Source organism: Triplophysa rosa, linkage group LG25 (assembly GCF_024868665.1).
Source record: "Triplophysa rosa linkage group LG25, Trosa_1v2, whole genome shotgun sequence".
In the NCBI taxonomy this organism is placed as follows: domain Eukaryota; kingdom Metazoa; phylum Chordata; class Actinopteri; order Cypriniformes; family Nemacheilidae; genus Triplophysa; species Triplophysa rosa.
In genome coordinates, this window is record NC_079914.1 from 11,525,280 (window position 1) to 11,532,784 (window position 7,505).

Genomic DNA, 7,505 nt, shown 5'->3' on the forward strand with positions numbered 1-7,505 from the left:
CTTGTTGAAATTAAGTTAAACTAACTCAAAAGTAAGAATTAGTTACAGGAACTCAAAACATTTAAGTTAGGAATTTTTTAAATATAAAATTAAGTTTACACTACTTAAACTGTTTAATTTCTTTGAACATTCGGGTTTACAATGTACATAAAACATAAAAAGTTGCTGAATCAAAGAGTCTTGAGCTCTGACTCTCTGCTTTGAACTGGCAGTATATGACAGGAGCTCTCTCATGAACAGAAGTGGGTCACAGTTTAAACAGGTCAGCTATGATGTCGAGTCCAAGTATGAAATTTTCTCTCGGAGAATAATCGTGTGACATGCTAGAATTTGATCTGTTCTTCATTTTCAAGGAGCAAATGGGTTAAGTACTTGTTATCATGGAATATGTTATATTTTCAACAGCCAAAGCCAAGGAAATGCGTGTAGGAAAGCAAAGCAAGTGAATAAATCTTTGTTTCCTCTCAAGCATCTCTCAAGGAGCTTACCTCAATGGGCGTACCTGAACCTCACCAGGGGAATTGTGGGAAAGAAAGATTAAGACATTTGGGTGTTTTGGAGGAGAGCTAAACGGCTCTGATCATCCCGAGGTCAATGGAAGGAATCCTCCCAGCTTGACGGACGGATTCTGAACGCCTCACCTCCTCCCCACGGAAAGCCGGGTGAGCTTTCCTAATTACCTAATCCGGTTTTCTGTTATGTCGACGACAAGCGAATCCCTTCCACGAATTTACTTGTGGATTACATGCAAATTAAATCTTTCTCCAGCCTGCTTTTATAAGAGGTTGTGCATATTGACGCAAAGCAGCCCTGTTTTTATATTTTAGAGTTTCTCATTCCTGTTCTTCAATAGGCGTATCATTTAATTAAAAAAGACTGACAAGCGCACAACTCGGAGTGTTGCACCAGCGGACTGAATGTTATACAGCGTGACACCAAACTTACCTTGAGATGGCATATACGCTGCGTTGTTTCTTTACATTGATGGGTTTTATACAGCAAAAACGTTTCTGTGGGGGAAATACAGTATTCATCTGGGAACTCCAGCTCAACTGAGGACTGCACAAGCAACGCCGGCGTCACTGGATCCATTCCCAGGGAACACAATTTGTCAATTTGTGAATATGAAAGCATCTGCAAAAGGTAAAAAAAATACAGGAATGAGTGCAGAAACAATGTATTTGGACAGTGTTTTTATATTGTCATTTTTAAAGCAGCAATCCACATTTTCCACTTTTTTGACGTCAATTTAACATCAATTTAACGTCAGTTTAATGTCAATTTGACGTCATTTGACTTTCCCCATGTTAATGTACTTTAACTCATGTAAAGCACATAAAATATTACTTGTTTGTATATGTATATACATAAAGTAGAGCTGTCAAACGATTAATCGCGATTAATCGCATCCAGAACAAAAGTTTGTGTTTACATAATATTTATCCATGTACTGGGCATAATAATTTTGTATTTATAAATACAAACACATACACATGAATACATATTTAGGAAATATTTAAATATATTTATTTATATTGACCGATAATTGAAATTATAAATAAATGTTTATACATTTTTTTATTTTTCTTAAATATATGCATGCATGTGTTAATAAATACAAAATTATTATGCACAGTACACAGATATATATTATGTAAACACAAACTTTTATTCTGGATGCGATTAATCGCGATTAATCGTTTGACAGCCCTAATAAAAAGAGTTTATTTCCAAAATGAAATGACTCCATTTTTAATAAATTTCAAAAATCATGTTTTTTTATTGTGTATTCCAATTATTATCAATCAAACTGCAGTTGGTTTGTTTTGATTTAAGCCATAATAACTCAAACAAAATTCAGCTATCTAACACAATAAAACACAAAAAACATGATAACATAATAAAAGAATTTTGAGTTATCTCATTTTGGAAACAAACTCTTCATATAAATAAATAAATATACATGTATATAGTTTAAATATGTAAATATTTTTAATCTGATCAATTTAATCACATCAAAAAATATACGCACACTGTATTTACCTTCCCCCACATTCAAAATGTATACTGTAACTTTTACAGTCTTCTGACGTGGGATAAAATAAAAATATCCCCACGCGCACAAACGCACACCAACATTCTGTCATGCCCTGAATCAGCAGCATCTCTCTCTCTCTCTAACTTCACCTCCTTTTCATCCTGACTTTTCGATCAATAATTCAGCTTCCCCTGCAGAGCAGAGCGACTGACGGACTGATTAAACACACAGAAGGCATGAACTAAAGAAGAGGGAGAGAGAGAGAGACGGGGCCTAGAAGAGCAACGGGAGCAGACAGGAGAAGATAATGGAGAAGAGAAGAAGATTACGCTGACGGTAAGAAAGAAATGGACGGACGAGCCGAGGCCCTGAAATCAAGGTTGAGTAGAGAGATGCATGGAGATGGGAATGGAGAGGGTTTCGAGGGAAAGGAAATGAGAGCGATACGGGGAAGGAGATAGAAGCAGACGGAGAGAATAAAACCTTGATGGTGACGGCGACCGTGTGGAGTCATGAAAAGACGAATTACAGAACAAGAAATGAGAGAAAACTATTATAGTAGGGATGGGTGATATGAGGTAATCTCAATCTCTTTGTATCGTGGTATATAGTATTATATCATGGTATACTTAAGGAAAAAAATTGTTAAATATTAAATAACGCTGTGGTAGTAGATACTGTGCCATTCTGTGAATTAACCAGTTACCGCAATATCAATGGTACCGAACAACTTTGGCGGTGAAAAAGTACCGTCTCAACTTAAAGCCATACATCTGAGATGTAAAGGCACTGCATGGAGCTGTCATTGAAGAAAATGAGGTCTTATGCCTCAAGAAACATTGTAAAGAGTTGCATTTGTTCTAGACTTACTGCTCACGTGGCTCATATGTGAGTTCAGTTCTGGCTCCCATTCAACTCCTTACATCCTATCGTCTGTCCCGTTTCAATGTCAATAAAATGCCATAACCCCAAAGAAAGGTGAAGTGAAAATGAAAAATAAAAGAGTGGCATTTTGGGTGAAGGAACGTGATAAATGAATGAAGGGGTGAACGACAGAAGAAGAAGATTAGGAGATACAGGGAAACGTGACAGTTTTGATTCACTTCTCTTCTGTAAAAGCTTTTTAAATAGTATTAATGAGAGCACGTTGCGGTCTGAGGGATGGCCGCTTTCTGAGAGTGAGTTGATGTACTTGAGTAAATAAGAGAAACGTTACTTGGCGCAGCACTCGACAAGAAACATATCACGACTGTCACCTTGGCAACAATATCTGCAAATCGATGTTGATGTGCTTGTTTTGATGGGCACGCGTCGTGCTAAGCCCCGCCCACTAGCGTGATCTGTCACCGCTGTCAAAAAAGTATAAATTGTCAAATGAATAGATTTTATTTGTATAGATTTACTTATTTATTCATACTCATACATAATATGCTTTTTAACACAAGTATATTCTTGTTTGCAGGTGGAACCACAGCATTATTCGGTTTCTTAATCAATAAAAATACCGATATTTGCGAGACAGCATAGGCTATATGGGTAATATTTCTCATTTACATCTGCTCACATTTATGAGAAATCATGTTTATCTGACATATAAAAGTCGAATATCCTATCATAGGCTATTTTTCACCCGAAAGAGGGAGAGAGAGAGAGAGAGAGAGAGAGGGTATATTTATATGTATTTGACTTCCAAATATCTAGTTTGCGTGAGTATATCTCGAGCTCTGTCGGAATTAACCCAATACCGTTTCAGTATTAAATATTTCTCGCCTTACAACTCGAAATGAATATTTGAGCTCTCTGGCATGTTGCCTTCCAGTAGAGAAGAGCGTGTGGAACTCAGTAGCGAAGTCAAACCAGCAAGATACTTTTTATCCTTGAAGGCATATGTTCTAGCTTTCCGCAGACACGTATAATGACGTCAGACCTGCGTCAGATGAAGCCTGTAGGGTTATTTATCGTGTCCGAGGGATGAGCTGGTTCGGTGACGTATGTTAGATACATTGAAAATAAATCTCGTTTCAAATGCGCGCGCACAAGACCCTGAAGCTTCTGAGGATGCAACAGCTGAGCTGACCCGTGAGACGTCTTATTATTGCACTGCCCCCTGCTGGCGAGTATGGTGAACTGCATACGCACTTTTATTACAGAACTTCCAGCGTCAATAAAGATTTTTTCCCCCGTTTTATCATCAGCCATGTGAAAGTCTTATATTTTTTATTGTCAATAACGACAACCAAAGTTAAACTGTGAAATGTTAAGGATTAACGATAACGTTTGTGTTTAACAAGAGGACATTTTTGATGTCCATAACACAGAATGAGTTACGTTTTGAATATTAATGCTTCAGGGTTTGATAAAAATCCCTGTGATCAAAAATAAAAGTAACGCTTTCCTATGAAAGCGTCCCTAATATAGTGGGCTAGATTAAAAGAGATAAAAAGAGAGCCATTTTACAAGACAGCAATTGGAGAAGCTCTTAGTTCTTGCATTTTCGTTCTTCTTTTTTCTTTTTTGACGTGGCTGTCAGCTTTAAGACAAATGCTGTGTGTGTGTGGATGTTCTGTCGTTCAAACTCTCCATCTTGCACGCCAGCACCTGGGGAAACTTCCCAGCATGCATCAGTCTACAGCTTACACAAGTGTTACCTCGTGCTCTTCCTGTCCATCAACAATCGAGCTAAATTCGGGGAAGAAATCAACTGTCAAACGAAATTTGACTGAAAATGTAAAGAATTCAAAGCACTCACATCTACAGCTTGGTTCACACCGGCGCTCGGCTGCAATAATGAGAATTCATCCCCTGACAGAAACAGTCTCATGTTACTTCCAGGAGTAAATAGGACCAAAGATAAAAAGAAGTGTTATAGAACTTTGGAACACCTTTACTGGAAACAATTTTACAGATAGAGTGCGTCGTTATGGCGACCGGCCATGCCGACAGGGGAGATAATAGGGTAATTGACCCGCAAGTAGCAGGTTCTTAATCCACCCCCAAATTTCACACACTCCCTTCCCACCGGAGTCACAGGGGGTCATTCCCTATCGCGAAACACTGCCGTGCTTCTGTAATGTACAGAGACCCGGAGATCAATGAGGCTGTGACTCACACTGCAGAAGGAAAAAACTACCGAGAGCTATACGAACCACAGAACCTTATTGCAAATTCCAGTTTAAACAAGGTAATTTCTTGTACAGGGTTCATGGTTCTAGCTTTTTGATGTTAACGTTGGTGGACTAACAACAAACCTTGTGTCCCACAGAAAATGAAAGTCAAACAGGTTTGTTATGACAGGACGAGTTAATGATCGCTATGGATGGAGATGGATCTTTAAGCTTACATGGACTGCAGAAAACCCCCCACACAACCGAAACCCCAGGAGAAAAGATGCGAGTGATATGGCACGCAGAAGGTATGAGACGAAGTTCTTCTGTATTTTCACATGCTTGGTCAGAAAATAGTCGAGAACATTCCCATCATGCGTTGCAGCCACAGGGTCACAGTCTGTTTGCAGCAGGCCACGAGACCAAGACATATCGCTTTGTGTGACAAAGACAAGAGAAAGAGAGACTTGACATGTATTGTGTATTCTATCAGCGAAGAGTTTTGATATCGACTATAAATGACAAAAAATGCTTTGGTTGTTTAGAATAGAGTACACTAGATGAGATCCATAATGAAGACAGATATTCAAATGGAAATAAAGCAGCAGTGGCCACTTGATCTTTTAATGAACAAAAACATGACTCACTGGAAAACGTTTGTGCCGTAGTCACAAGCAGAGTGCACAGAAGATCGAGTCACCCAAACTTTATTTAAAATAATGAATACGTTAAACCGCAATCAATGAACGCTTGGTCCGCACTGGTTTAAAGTCAATTCTGATGATGAAACCATCTTTGCTTAAAAACCAACTTAACCGCGTCATCGTTTTTCATTTTCTCAAGTCTACGTTTTTCACAAAAGCACCCGAAGGGCGCAAAGAGAGTAACGTTGTGGAACCTTCCGGTTTTCATCCTCCTCAACTCTCCCGTGTCTTCATTTCACAGGGTTCACGTTGCTGTGATCCTCTGAATTTCACTACGCTACTGATCTCGTTGCGGTGATAATGGAGACAGGGGTACAAAGGGACTTTGTGCTCGCGATGCATATGACAAAATACAAGGAGGATGGGAAGATGACGCAGAGGGCGTGATTACACGTTGTGTGTCAGCCCCATATCTAGGCCTACTGAAACGTACATTATCTGTCCTTGAACTGTTACAGTGAATATTTCATCCAAAAAGTATTTCATCCAAAAAATGTCTAAAACTGACTGATGTTTGATTTCTGTGAGCTGTTCTGTAAAGGAATATGTCATTTAATTACATTTACATACATTCATGTTTATGCATTTGGCAGACGCTTTTATCCAAAGCGACTTACATTACATTGTACAATACGTTTTTCTTTTTTAAGTGTGTGCAATCCCTGGGATTGAACCCATGACCTTGGTGATGCTAACGCCATTAGCATTTTCTTTATTAAAAACATTTTTGAAAATCACAAATTCTGTCCTTGTCCAGCTTTCATAGTTTTGTTATGCTAAAAAAATGTTATTTAGAAAAAAAACTCCATCAATAGCAAGTTTAAGTTGTTATCATTCATATCAATTGATTAAAAACATGAAATTATACATAAATTCTACAAATAAACATTATTTTACAACTGTCCCCACTTGGTCAGTCCTGTCACGTTTACATAAAACTCAACATAAAATGTGTGCTATACGCATTTGGTTTGACTTAATTTGACTGAGGTGAAGCTGACACAAGGGTGAGTTCTGAAATTGGATTGTATGACTTTAAGCTTGTTTTTGTATGTTTATTTTTTTAGGAGGACGAGCTAAAGCATCAAGCCCTTTCACGGTAAATGTACGTTTCTGGTAGAATGTCCCCTATAATGAAATACTGTACATGCATGTTAATGGACGGATGTAGAAATGAAGGCACAGTACTTCTTAAATACCTCATGAAATTGTTTGACAAGTAGTTTTATTTCCAGTGTTGCTGTGTTTCCTACGGACCCAGAAAGTTGGATAGGACACCCAATGAATATTTTTTCCTCTTTCTGTCTTATTTTCCAGTAGAAATGATTTATGCATCCTTCAGTGATGACAAATGCACCTTGGTAGCAAAATGGCATAATTTACTTGGTCTATTTCAGAGAAATCTAACTAAATTGTTTTAGATTTATGCTTAAAACAAGAAAAAATTGCCAAGAAGGTACGAAACAGTGTTGGGTAAGTTACTCTGAAAAAGTAATTCATTACTAGTTACTAGTTATATATTCAATAGTGTAATTAGATTACTGTACAAATTACTCTCTCAAAAAAGTATTTAATTACTTTTTCAAACTTGATTAGAATTGATTCAAGGATAGACATGAATCGGCTTATTAAATAAATAAATAAAAAATAACTATATCA

At 37.6% G+C, this 7,505-nt stretch overlaps 1 long non-coding RNA gene across 1 annotated transcript; it reads left to right on the forward strand.

The window, feature by feature from the left end:
* The first annotated feature begins 503 nt into the window (after nt 1–503).
* LOC130548842 (uncharacterized) lies at nt 504–6,584 on the forward strand. The gene is made up of 4 exons (XR_008962092.1): nt 504–662; nt 1,000–1,143; nt 2,224–5,450; nt 6,088–6,584. It is a non-coding gene; the product is annotated as an uncharacterized LOC130548842 (long non-coding RNA).
* The last annotated feature ends 921 nt before the right edge of the window (nt 6,585–7,505 follow it).